The 13,575-nt window shown below is 37.3% G+C and overlaps 1 long non-coding RNA gene across 5 annotated transcripts; it reads right to left on the bottom strand.

Annotated features, from left to right (window-relative positions):
• Positions 1-2,109: 2,109 nt before the first annotated feature.
• LOC118242316 (uncharacterized) lies at positions 2,110-7,403 on the bottom strand. Of its 5 annotated transcripts, none has more exons than XR_014125464.1 (5): positions 7,239-7,403; positions 5,968-6,035; positions 5,640-5,764; positions 4,693-4,721; positions 2,110-4,505 (listed from the first exon to the last, which is right to left on the bottom strand). It is a non-coding gene; the product is annotated as an uncharacterized LOC118242316 (long non-coding RNA). The 5 variants fall into 5 exon arrangements; XR_014125463.1 differs by having other exon boundaries at positions 5,630-5,764; XR_014125461.1 differs by lacking the exon at positions 5,640-5,764 and adding an exon at positions 5,801-5,831.
• Positions 7,404-13,575: the final 6,172 nt, after the last annotated feature.

Below are 13,575 nucleotides of genomic sequence, written 5' to 3' on the forward strand. Positions count from 1 at the left end.
CAGGCACACTGTTTACATTGCTACATATTAAAGTGAAAACAGTCATTTTTTGTCTTCTTCTCTTTTTTCTTTTCATGTTACACCTTGATCTGTGTTTTACGTTGTGTAAACGTACCAGACACTCGTGATTAGAAGGTGGGGGTTTTATTGCAGCTCAAATCGATGGTGGGTGAACAGGCCACGGTCCAAAGCAGTAAGTCAAAGCTAGGGATAATCCAAACCATGAAGCAAATCAGTCTGAGTCCAAAAAAAAAAAAAATGGCAATGGTCACTAGGCAAACAAATCCAAAAAGGGGCAAGCGATAATTTGGAAAGAGCAAAAGACAAAACCAAAACTAATATACAGTAGAAGAAACAAAATAATAACACTCGGTATACACAGTAGATACTGGAGGCAATACTTCGAAACATAGATCAGTTCTGGGCAGTCTTTTATACATGGGCTTAAGTGAACACCAGTGAAATCAGTACTCAGGTGATGAGGATCTGATGGTATGTCTGATTGGATGAGGTGCCATCCCGGTGACACAGCCTGCTGGGCAGTTTAGTGCACCAGGGGGTCGGGTGGTATGACAACCATAAACTTACCAACTCAAAGTGTTAAAGGCAATAAAATTTCATCCTTTAAGCAAGACATGCCTGATAAGTTTAATTCCAACATTAATATACAAAGTCATATATAGGAATCTCAAACTCAGACGTTAATAAGACCATTGTGAGAACACCTGTCTGAAATACATAGAAATTGTAAGTTAGAGCTTGAAGAAGAACCTGCTGACTGAATCAGGGGACTGAATCAGGTGCAGGGAGGGATGAGAGTATAACAGCCAGGATAGAGCAGCATCCACCACTGGGTCTGCAGATATGCAGTCATTCACACGCACACACACCAGGACAACTTATTTGGCCAATATACCTAACCTCCACGTTCTTATTCAGAGCAAATCACAAAAATCAACTAACATTGAGCAGTAAGGAGGTGGACGCATGTACGGAGAGGAGAGTATTGACAGTTTTATTTTTATTATTATTATTCATTATTGTTTCTGATTTGTTCATGTAAAGTCAGTGTAGGGAGCTCCATGTCTTTATTTGTTGAACAGATTACTGCCAACCTGTTTGTGGTGGCTACAGAGTCATTCAAAATTAACTGCAACCACAATGACAAAGCATACAAGAAGACAAAGCATACAGTCGGCAGGCTGAAGGACAAGGTCTGGAGCTCCTAGGCTATCTCTCCTTTAAGTTAACCCAGATGGACAAAGATGGCTTCAACATTTCAGGAGGTGCAGAGAAGGAAGGTTTCCTAATGGCACATTCTGTGACAGCAGAGTACAGTGCTATGTACTTCTGTGCAGTGAGTGCAGCACAGTGCTCTAAATACACACCATCACATACTTTAAACCCCTCCTATGTCCCATGTCCCTCCTCCACCAGTACTGAAAGCCAGTCCATAAACTTGAAAGTCACGTGGAGGCACCACTGTCATAATTCATCTGAACATAAAGAAGCTGAGGAAAAATCTGAAAAGAAAAAAAAATATGACCTTTCAACTTACAGTACTGAACTAGTTAATGTCCTTCTTGACTCTACAAAAAAACATTAGAAAACATGAGTAAAGTTACTATCCTAAGCATAGTCATTTTCTTCAGTATTAGAGGTAAGCTTGTTTAACAAATTCAGTGATCATAATGTTTTCATTATGATTTTTTAACTGATTTCCACCTCTCTCATAGCTGAGCTGCTCTCCACTCTTAGCATCCAGCAGTCTCCACCACATGTGCTGCAGAGACCTGACCAGAGAGAAGCAAAGCTTGGCTGTAGCCATGGCGATAGCAACTATCCCTACATGTACTGGTATCAGCAGAAAAGTGGTTCCCTTATGCTCATTGGGATGCTACACTATGAAAGAGCTGCACCTGAGGATAATTTTAAAGCACGATTTGACATTACTGGACATTCTAAAAGCAAGGCATTTCTGGTCATATCCAACATAACTTCTCTAGACAGTGGAGTGTATTTCTGTGCTGCTAGTAGGCACAGCCATACACCTCCTATCTCTCCTCATCAAAAACTCTACATACTACCCACCTGTAAACATGACTGATCTCAGACTAAACTGTGTAATAGAATGCAGTATAGGAACTCTGCCCTTAGGAGTCAGTATTAAAAACGGATAGTGAAATATATATTTTGAAGATCAGGTTTTCATTTAGTTGCAGCATTATTAAGTTATTAATTTTTTTTCTTTACTTTCTTTTGGGAGGGGGCTTCAAAATAAGTAAATGAACAAATAAACAAAATCTTTAGCTTTTTCGGAAATCATAGTGACCTAAGTATGGTCTGATATGAAAGATACATAAATTACTTTTTCAGAAATTTATCTTAAGTTATTGTTGCAATGCATTGCATCATCCTATAAGGCTTTATCCCATTCACACATAGAGTAATGAGAAAAAACAGGCTGTTTGATTTTTAAGTTGGAAAAGAGATTTACTTTTGTGATTTCCTATGTATAAAATATTAGACCATCATTCTGTGTAAAATAATATGGAATGTATAGAAAGGTGCATATTTAAACTACATGCTTGATATTTTTTAGACTCTATTAACAATGACCTAACAATAACAAAACATTGTTATTTCAATTTGGAAAGATATTAGAGATACACCTACTGAACCACCTTAACTGTCAGTTTTAGGCACACAATTCACAGAGTGGGAGCAGGAAACAACAATCCAGGGTTAATGAGCCAGAAGACAAAGTGGCAAAGCCAGAAAACATATTGATAAAAACACAACAATAGTGAAAAACAAGAGACAAAGAGAAACATGGCAATAACTATGGATTCACAATAGTGACAATGCACACAGAGGCAGCCACAGCACATGTAGAGATTTACAATATTCTGACAGCAAGACAGCAGAACACAGGGGAATATATACACAGGATAAAGACACACCTGAGATTAATTGGACATAATGAGGATGAAAACAGGGTTCAAAACCAAACACAATGGCAGTGTTTGAAAGACTACTACATATTGTATATAGTACAGCACACTGCACTCACTGTATACTTTATACTGCGTAATAGTACCCATAGTAGTATGCCATATAGTATCCAGTATGGAACAAAAGGAGTGCAAAACTGGTTAATTAACACCAGCTTATTTTTGTATTACTTGTACTCAGAGGTCTAAGAATCGCATACAACTAATTTAGCATTACCAGCACTGGCAAGGATAGAGCTTGGTACAAAATATTGACATTTAAAGAATTTCATAATTATTTAATTATTGTCCAGTAACAAAATTCAACGTTTTGATTTTTGCTACACATATGAGAATCTATACATATATTTTATCAACACTATTTTTTATGTAATAGGAATGAAAAAAGTAAAGCTTATTTGCACTGTGTGATTGACTGCCCCAAGGGACAGTGGTAGTTCAGTGGATAGGGTGCTCAACTAGTAATTGGAAGGTTGCCTGTTCAGGGCTTGCCACCAACAAGTTGCCACTGTTGTGCCCCTGAGCAAGGCCTTTAACCCTCAGTTACTCAAATTGTATTCAGTCATAATTATAAGTTGTTTTGGGTAAAAGTGTCAGCTAAATGCTATAAATGTTTGGTTTTTTTCATTGGAATGGAACATAATTCTGGCTACATACAAGAATATATGTGAGTAGTAGTAAATTTGGGTGTCTTTCACATACTGGAGGAATTTATTTATTTATTTATTTTGCATGCTGCATAATGATTTGGGACCCAATCTGAACGTGAATACTATGTACTAGACTATTTTGAATGTAGCCAATGTCTTAAAACCAAACAAATCAAAATATAAGTACAAGTAATTCTGTAATTCCTCCTAAGAATCGTTCACAACAAGTAATTCATCTCTCTCTCTCTCTCTCTCTCTCTCTCTCTCTCTCTCTCTCTCTCTCATTTTTGATCTAAAATGATCAAAATGCAAGATTTTGCATATGCATTAATTGTTGCAGATCAGCACTCTGAGCTATGCCCGCATCTTACACAATGCAACTTTAATTGATAAAAAATAAAATGAAATGAAAATACAGATTTTAAAAAGGGAGAATGTGCCTCTTTTTTTCTGTGTTCTACACGTCATGTTAACAAGAAATGTTATCAAAGGTCTTATGAGCACATGAGGGTGACATTATTGCTGATGAGGTGAGTTCCCCTCTTCTTTTGGAAGTTCTCACAATTTTAAAGAAGGCTGCTCTCACTGTGTTTCTTACCATGACAATGACTTTGAACATGCTTAGTGTCAGAAGATTTGCTCTCTGTCTTCTCTGGCTGACTGGTATGCTGATGTCCATTCTAATATATATCCTGCATTAACTTCATTATCTGTTTTTATTATGAAGTGTGAAATAATGTACAGTAAAAATAATTGTTATTTTCATGACAATTCTTAAGGTTCTCCGTGGCTGTGAATGTCAATCAGTCTCCATCACACACAACGAAGAAGAAAGAGCAATCTGCAAAAATACAACACAATGATTCAAGATATGAACGCATCCTTTGGTATAAAAAGTCTAAACATAATTCTGAATTTTTGGGATTTATTTTTACTACTGTTGAAAATACAGAGTTTGATTACAAAGGCAAAATAAAAATTGAAGGAGATGCAGCTGTGGGCAGCACATTAACAATGATCGGTCTTACCTCTGAGGGCACAGCAGTATATTTTTGTGCTGCAATGAGAACACAGTGATACATAAGTCCTTAGTGTTTAACAAATAGTCCCATCTCATTTGCTGATAGTATTAAAAGTAGAAAAAAAAAAACATAGCCATTTGCTCCAGTATTAAAATATACTCTATCTAGTCATACTAACTCCCCAGCAAAAGACTTATGATGTCATTTCCTGTCCCTGGACCTCTACATGTCAAAGCTCATCACCTTATCTCCCTGTGATCAGAGTCATTGTCTCTTTGCTATCTATGTTCCTCTTGTCATGAGTAGAACTCCATAAGGGGGCAGTAGTGATGCACATGAGTATAAAGCAGCACATGATTTGTTATGCTTTCTCCCTACAGTTCTTAATCGGAACAAATCACAATAAACTGTGCTATAAATAATATTCTAGTTACTGTGCTATAGAGCATTCAGCTACAAAATGTTGAAACATCCAGTCACATATATCCTGTTACAGTGGGTCTTGGGTGAGTTAAGTATGACTTGGCTCTTTATATATATATATATATATATATATATATATATATATTATTATTTTTTTATTATTATTATTCATTATTGTTTCTAATTTGTTCATGTAATATCCATCTAGGGAGCACCATGTCTTTATTTGTTGAACAGATTCCTGCCAACCTGTTTGTGGTGCCTACAGAGTCATTCAAAATTAACTGCAGCCACAATGACAAAGCATACGACAAGATTTACTGGTATCGGCAAGCTGAAGGACAAGGGCTGGAGCTCCTAGGCTATCTCTCCTTTAAGTTAACCCAGATGGACAAAGATGGCTTCAACATTTCAGGAGATGCAGAGAAGGAAGGTTTCCTAATGGCACATTCTGTGACAGCAGAGTACAGTGCTATGTACTTCTGTGCAGTGAGTGCAGCACAGTGCTCTAAATACACACCATCACATACTTTAAACCCCTCCTATGTCCCATGTCCCTCCTCAACCAGTACTGAAAGCCAGTCCATAAACTTGAAAGTCACGTGGAGGCACCACTGTCATAATTCATCTGAACATAAAGAAGCTGAGGAAAAATCTGAAAAGAAAAAAAAAATATGACCTTTCAACTTACAGTACTGAACTAGTTAATGTCCTTCTTGACTCTACAAAAAAACATTAGAAAACATGAGTAAAGTTACTATCCTAAGCATAGTCATTTTCTTCAGTATTAGAGGTAAGCTTGTTTAACAAATTCAGTGATCATAATATTTTCATTATGATTTTTTAACTGATTTCCACCTCTCTCATAGCTGAGCTGCTCTCCACTCTTAGCATCCAGCAGTCTCCACCACATGTGCTGCAGAGACCTGACCAGAGAGAAGCAAAGCTTGGCTGTAGCCATGGCGATAGCAACTATCCCTACATGTACTGGTATCAGCAGAAAAGTGGTTCCCTTGTGCTCATTGGGATGCTACAGTATGGGAGAGCCACACCTGAGGATAATTTTAAAGCACGATTTGACATTACTGGAAACAGTGTTGGTGGTGCTTTTCTGGTCATATCCAACATAACTTCTCTAGACAGTGGAGTGTATTTCTGTGCTGCTAGTAGGCACAGCCATACACCTCCTATCTCTCCTCATCAAAAACTCTACATACTACCCACCTGTAAACATGACTGATCTCAGACTAAACTGTGTAATAGAATGCAGTATAGGAACTCTGCCCTTAGGAGTCAGTATTAAAAACAGATAGTGAAATATATATTTTGAAGATCAGGTTTTTCTCTCCTCAAGAAAAAGTTATACAACACCTGTAATTATGACAGTGTCTCCCACTTAGTGTTATAATGGCATGCAGTATAAGAACTTTGCCCATAGAGGTCACTAATTAAACTGACAGTGTATTTATATTTTTGAAACTCAAGACATAATTTCAGTTATAAATTGCAGCATCGCATCATCAGATGGACTAGGTGATTTTAATTGTGATTTTAATTAGTGACATACGGAATTAAATTATGAATAGCAATCACAAACCATTTTTGCTACGTCAAATAAGGCAGACAGACATGTTAGACACTTACAGTGACCTTCAACACAGTATTCTTGCTATTTCAAAAGGGGGCAGTGATGAGAATTAAAACTACTTAAACAGTCTTGTATGTCAGCCTTTGTCACACCTTTCACAGTGCAGGAGCACAAAACTGCATCATCAAAATAACAGATTACAATATAATTATGCCCAGAGTAAAGAGCTTTATGCTAAAAACCATATCCCTCTTATTATTAACAGGTGAGAAATATTCTTTATATTTAAGTAGCAAAGAAAGGATGTGTTCATTACAAGAAGCAAATATCTTTATATTTTTTTCTTCTTTTTCTATATAGCTCCACTTCTCAGTAAAAACGTTGTCCAGATTCCACAAAATATCTTGAAAGACCTAGGAGATACTGCTGAGATCAAATGTTCTCATAACATATCCACCTATGATCATATAGTTTGGTACAAGAGGAACATCTTAGAAACAGAGATGAAATATCTTGGAAATATGTATTATAGGACTCCTACCACTGAGCAGCAGAGGATTGCCCTGAATGGAGATGGAAGGTCGAATGTATCCGTGAGCATCTCGAATCTCTCTCTACAAGATGATGGAGTGTTTTTCTGTGCAGCATATAGGCACAGTGCTTCTTATCAGCTGCGACTGTATCACAAAACCCATCTTCTGCTCTACCTCTGGAGAGTATTTCATGAGACTTTGAAGAAGGAGACAAAACCGGAACAGTGCTTCTTATAGCTGTGACCATATCACAAAACCCACCTTCTGCTCTACCTCAGAAGAGCAGCCATTTCATGAGACTTTGAAGAAGGAGACAAAGCAATCATTAAAGAAACAAATGGAAAAAGAAAGAAAGTGGGCAGGTCATCACTGCTCTCGGTTGTGTAAGAGCTATACATGCAAGCTACACATGCTACACCACTCAATTCTGTTACACGTGGCAACACATTTTACCTTCAGCTTCTTCCTGTTCAACATTCATGAAGCATGATGACTCTTCAAATACTGTTTTTCCCTATTATACTACTTTGGGTCACAGGTAATTCCTGTGTAGATCCTGCAGAGTATTAGCAAGATGTAGAAATGTTTACAATTTGACCTGTGAGATATATATATATATATATATATATATATATATATATATATATATATATATATATATATATATATATATATATATATATATATATATAAAATAAAGTATTGTATATACATGATATTAATGCATTTACTGTAAGTATACTATCACACATCACATTTTTATTTTTTTCTCTTCTCCAAAGATGTTTCATTTAGCAAAGACATTGTTCAGACCACTGCAGTGGCCACAGTGTCTGGAAAAAATGTGAACTTAAGTTGTTCACACACTTACAAAGATTATTTCTACCTTTACTGGTACCAACAAACTATGCAACTCACTTCAATGAAACTTACTGGATATCTCTACACAACAACATTCAACAGCGAAAAGGAGTTTGAGAAGCGCTTTCATATTTATGGAGATGCTAAAAGCCATGGGATACTGCAGATCTCCAACCTTACCTCGATGGACAGTGCAGTCTATTACTGTGCTGTGAGGGATGCACAGTGCCATGACTTCCCACCGTCTCCTTCAAAAACACTTATCAAAGTTATCACATACACTATCTGTGCTTGCTTAAAGCAACTCCAGGTGCTGTTGCTGCAGAGAGCAATACCAGCCATGTTCTTTATTCGTCAAGCTGACTCTATATCTCAGTAGTATTCTCCACATATATTTTAGGCCTATGATGTTACTTTCTGATTTCCTTATTAGTTTTTGATGTGTTAGTTTGTAGAAATTTAGTCAAAATCAAATAGAAAATAGAATTGCTGTGTTTAACCTTAACATATTATTCTGTGTATTTTTAATTTTAAGTCAAGAGGTCAAGGTGCGTTTTATTGACATTTCAGCTATATACAGGTATACAGTGAAATGAAATAACTTTTGTGCAGGACAGTGGTGCTGCACAAAAGAAGAACATAAGTGTAGACAATAAATATGAAAATGCAGATAACATGTATGGCAACACTGGCCAGTGCACGTCACCGAGTGGATGTACTCAGGCTGTACCATGTTGTAATATTTTAACAGATATGCTTATAGCATACAGCAATCACTGAGGTATTATCCAGTATACTAATTTAAGAACACAGTAGCTATTATTAAATGGACCCCAGTGAGCTTTTTGTCTGTCCTCACTATTGTCTGCAGGGTCTTGCGGTCCAAGATGGTGCTATTCTTCCAGCAAGCAGTGACACCGCTGCTCAGGATGCTGTTTATTGTTCTTTTGTAGAACATGGTGAGGATGGTGGAAGGGGGATGGGTCCTCCAGTGGATATTGTTTGTGAGGTTTTTGTGATGGAGTGTTTGTATTGAATTGAGTTGAATTTTCTTAATAAAGTCAATTTAAAAATGGAAGGGGGATGAGCTTTCTTCAGCCTCCTCAGGAAGTAAAGTCACTGCTGGGCTTTCTTTGTTATGGAGATGGTATTGGGGGTCTAGGTGAGGTTCTCTGCTAGATGGACACCAAGGAACTTAGCACTTGTAATAATTTCAAAAGAGGAATTATTAATATTGATTGGACAGTGATCACCACATACTTTCCTGATGTCACTATCATTTTTGTTTTTTCCACATTTAGAGACAGGTTGTAGACTTTGCCCCAGTTCATTAGCCGCTGCACCTCCTCTCTGTATGCTGACTCGTCATCCCTGGTGATGAGACCCACCACAGTTATGTCAACAGCAAACTTGATGATGTGGTTCAAGTTGCATTGCTGCACAGTTGTGGGTCAGCAGAGTGAACAACAGCAGACTTCTCCAAAGGACTGTGGAGACGCAGTGGTTCTGGAGACGCAGCTCCCAATCCAGACTGACTGGGGTCTCCCAGGATTGACAACCTTGACTTTATTATTGAATTCAAAACCCTTCAATAGGCAAATAATGCAACTAGAATTCCACAAACAACAGCAAATGATGGAGAAACAAAACTGCTACAGAAATGGAAGTTGTAGTTCCTTACTCTTGGATGTAGCAGGGGAGATATGTCATGAGACATCAGTGTAGAGGACTGGGGTTTCCCCTTACCTACATTTCAAAATTATTCAAAGGCATATTTGCCTTGGAGGCACAACAAATGTAATTCTTTAACAGTTAATGGGAAGATCAACATGAATGGTTAACAAGTAATGGATGGAGATTTTCAAATACTGCAGGTTCAAAACCAAAACCAAACTTTTACATAGTTTTTAAGACACTTTTAACCGTTTTCAACCGTTGCTTCACTGTTTTTAGGATAAAATGGTGGCTAACATCATCATCTCATACACAAGCAGAAACACTACTCTTATTCGTATAGTTTTAAGCTTTATATCCTCAGACTCTCAGACTCTGCTATCTGTTACTGTGCTGTGAGTCCCGCAAGTTATAGTGCTGCTGTTTCATCTTGTTTTACTCAAAACCAAATCCACAGGAAATCCACGTAGAGAACCTGCAAAGCACACTTGAAGCCCCCCACCCCCAGCCCCAGTGTGCTAGTATCCTCTCATCTAACGTCTGTAGGAGGTGGCCTTTATCCTCCAAGCTCCACCTCTGCTCCACAGAAATTCTAGAAATTAGTGACAGGAGAAAAAGAAAAAAGACACACCAAATCATTCCCCTTAACATGGGATGATAAAGCAAAGCAAAGAGGAAGTGTCAGCTGAAATATGTCACACTGTTTGGCGTGCTCCAGATCAATAACAGATGTTGCATGAACTTTGTAGTGAGAGGTGGCTAAAGATGAACTGACTATAACTGTAAAAGTTCATTAGCAGGTGTTACTCAAGTTAAATGAGGATCAGCATGACTGGAATGTTGGCTCTTTGACTGGAATGTTGGCCCTCTGGCTCTTTGTACTGAAAGGTATGCAATCATTTTCAGCACCTTTTCAGTTCACATTTAAATAAACATACTAAATGTCTACTTATGACCAGCTTTATGTTTCTCATTTTGTCTGTATTAGGCTCCAGTGAAGGTGTGTTGATCACTCAGTGGCCCAAATACATCTCCACTATGAAAGGCACTTCAGTGGATATGCACTGTTACCAGAATGACACAGACTATGATTACACATACAGACAAGTCAGTGGCAAAGAGCCAGTGTTAGTAGCCAGATACATTGTTAGTCCCAGTTATGAAGAGGGTTTCAAGACTGGCTTCAAGATCTGGAGTACAGGGTAGAAAAACTGGTCCCTGACAGTGGATGTCAAAGAGGACAATAATGCTATCTTTCTGTGTGCTGCTAGTTTCCACGCTGAATAAGTACCAGTGTACTGCGGGACAAAAACAAACTCAAAGGCAGCCAATGTTCGTACCTGTCTGTGCCACAAAAAGGCAAACTTTTGCCAGCAGTGCAGTAGCTGAAAAAACAGTGTAACCAAAACACAAATTGAAATGTAACCTATAGTTTGTTTATCTCAGTATATGAGTATTGACTCCTGATAAAGTATAAACAATATTTTTTGCTAGTACACCAAAAACAAACTTAAAAACCTTTAACAGACATAATTTACATATCTGTCACATAAAATAAAGGTATCAGTACTAGAAGATAGCAAAACTAAATATATACGTAAACAAAAATTATTATCTGTGTGTAGAATAAAAGGAAAAGATGGAGCCTGTTCTTTCTGGCTATGTAAGATGTATGAGCTCAAATTTAAAATGACGGCTCACTCTTTTCTTCCTAAGGATAAAGATTATGGCTTGCTAAACTAATCACCTGTTACTTCCTACCTTATGATGTCACTGCTGCTTGATGGTATCTCTGTCTGTTTGTGGTATAAACAGCTATGCTGAATGGGATTGTAGTATAAAGGCAATGTATGTGTTGAAGTGAGTCAGACTCTCAAAGTGTGCATCAGAAGGATGTGTGCTATTTGTGGATTATGTCTGTTCTTTGTTTTGTTTTTTGGTATGACTTTATTGAAAGGCAATAAAATAAGTCCTTTATATATATTGACTTTTAATATTAGATTACTTTTAATATTATTGATTTTTCAAACATAATAATGATTTTTCTTCAACAGGAAGAGGAGGCTGTGTGAGCTTTACACAGATCTCATCCTGCTTAGCCAAGGAAACAGAAAACATAACTATCCATTGTAGTCATGATGATGATAGCTTATCTATGATGTTATGGTATCAGCAAAAGACTGACAGTACAGCCATGGGCCTGATCGGCTACACTTATGGCCGCAATGATCCAAAATATGAGGAAGGACATAATCAACGGTACAAACTGATCAAAAAATCCACACTGGAAGGAGATCTGACCATCTCTGACCTCCTCCAGTCAGACTCTGCTGTTTATTACTGTGCTGCTAAAATGCACAGTGCTGCACATTTACACGACTGCCTTACTAAAACCCCAAACAGCCAAACTCACAGGAACACAAACACACCCTCTGGGGCAAAGTAGGGTTATTATGCATTTCACATTTGTTATCTGATGAGTATTTGTGTACCAACTTTTGTTTTATCTGGTGGTGTTTGTGACTGTGAACTTCATTAAGAAGGATTAAAAGGCTTTTCTGCACGAAGGTAGATGCTGGAATTCTTGTCATCATATTTTTGAAGCTTTTACTGTTTTGGGATGTCTCTGTTCAAACCTTCAAGCACATCTGTTGTCTTTTCCATTTTAAGCCAATGATTATGTATTTTTCTCCCTCTCTCTCTCACTCTTGCTCACATAGTTTTGGGCTTGTTCTTGTGTATTTTACCTGTTAAACATTTTTCTCCCTATTCATTAAATATCATTTTTTCTTTTAATTTTAACTAATAGCATAACTTTTATTCCACAGGGATGGCAGACTGTGTACATTTTCAACAGGATCCACATGTAATAGTCAGTCATTCTGCTAAAGCAAAAATTCAGTGTAGTCATGATGACAGTAGTTTAACATGGATGTTCTGGTACCAGCAAGTGAGAGGTAGCACTGAGCTAGCCCTGATCGACTATAGCTACATCACAGGTACACCAACTCTTGAGACCGGATTCACTGAGCAGTTTGAACTGACCAGGCAGGGCACTCTATCTGGAAATCTAACCATCTCTGAACTGAGGCTGTCAGACTCGGCTGTCTATTACTGTGCTGCTTAAAATGACATGCTCACTAAAAACTGAAAACCATAGGATCTATTGTTCTAATGTTACAGTTAAAGATTATTATCTGATTATATGAAAGTCATAAACCACCATCAGGTGCTTCACATTTATACAGTTGAGTACTTCTGTAGTATACAATTCAATGTACAGAGTATATATACCTTAAAATTATAGACAATTTTTGTGCTTGAGTAAATAGACATCAAGTCATTTGTAATAAGTGTCAATGTTATATGGAGAAAACATGTTATATGGAGAAACTGTCAATGTGAGTGATATGTAAGTAAAAGATCTTGCATGTATGCACAATTGTATGTTTGTAGTTCCACCTAAATTAACTGCTTCTTGAATTCACTGATTTTTTTTTTTCATGCTTAGAACTGTCTTAATAAAACCATGTCAGCAGTCTTCTTCTGTCATCTGTTACAAATGTATATAAATGCAGTGAAGAGAATTTCACTTATATTCTTATGCATCCTACATTACAGCAGAATACATGAGTATATCACCAGTATAACTGCCAGTATCTGGACAAATTGACACTTTTTAATGATAGCCTACTTATATATAATTTTTGTCCATACATAGAATTTGTGTTGAATAAACGTGGATTAGCACATAGCATTAACATTTGATCTAACCTCGAAAAGGCATGGGAGACAGACAAGGGTAGATCC

Source organism: Electrophorus electricus, chromosome 10 (genome assembly GCF_041902795.1).
Source record: "Electrophorus electricus isolate QZ-2024a chromosome 10, ASM4190279v1, whole genome shotgun sequence".
NCBI lineage: Eukaryota > Metazoa > Chordata > Actinopteri > Gymnotiformes > Gymnotidae > Electrophorus > Electrophorus electricus.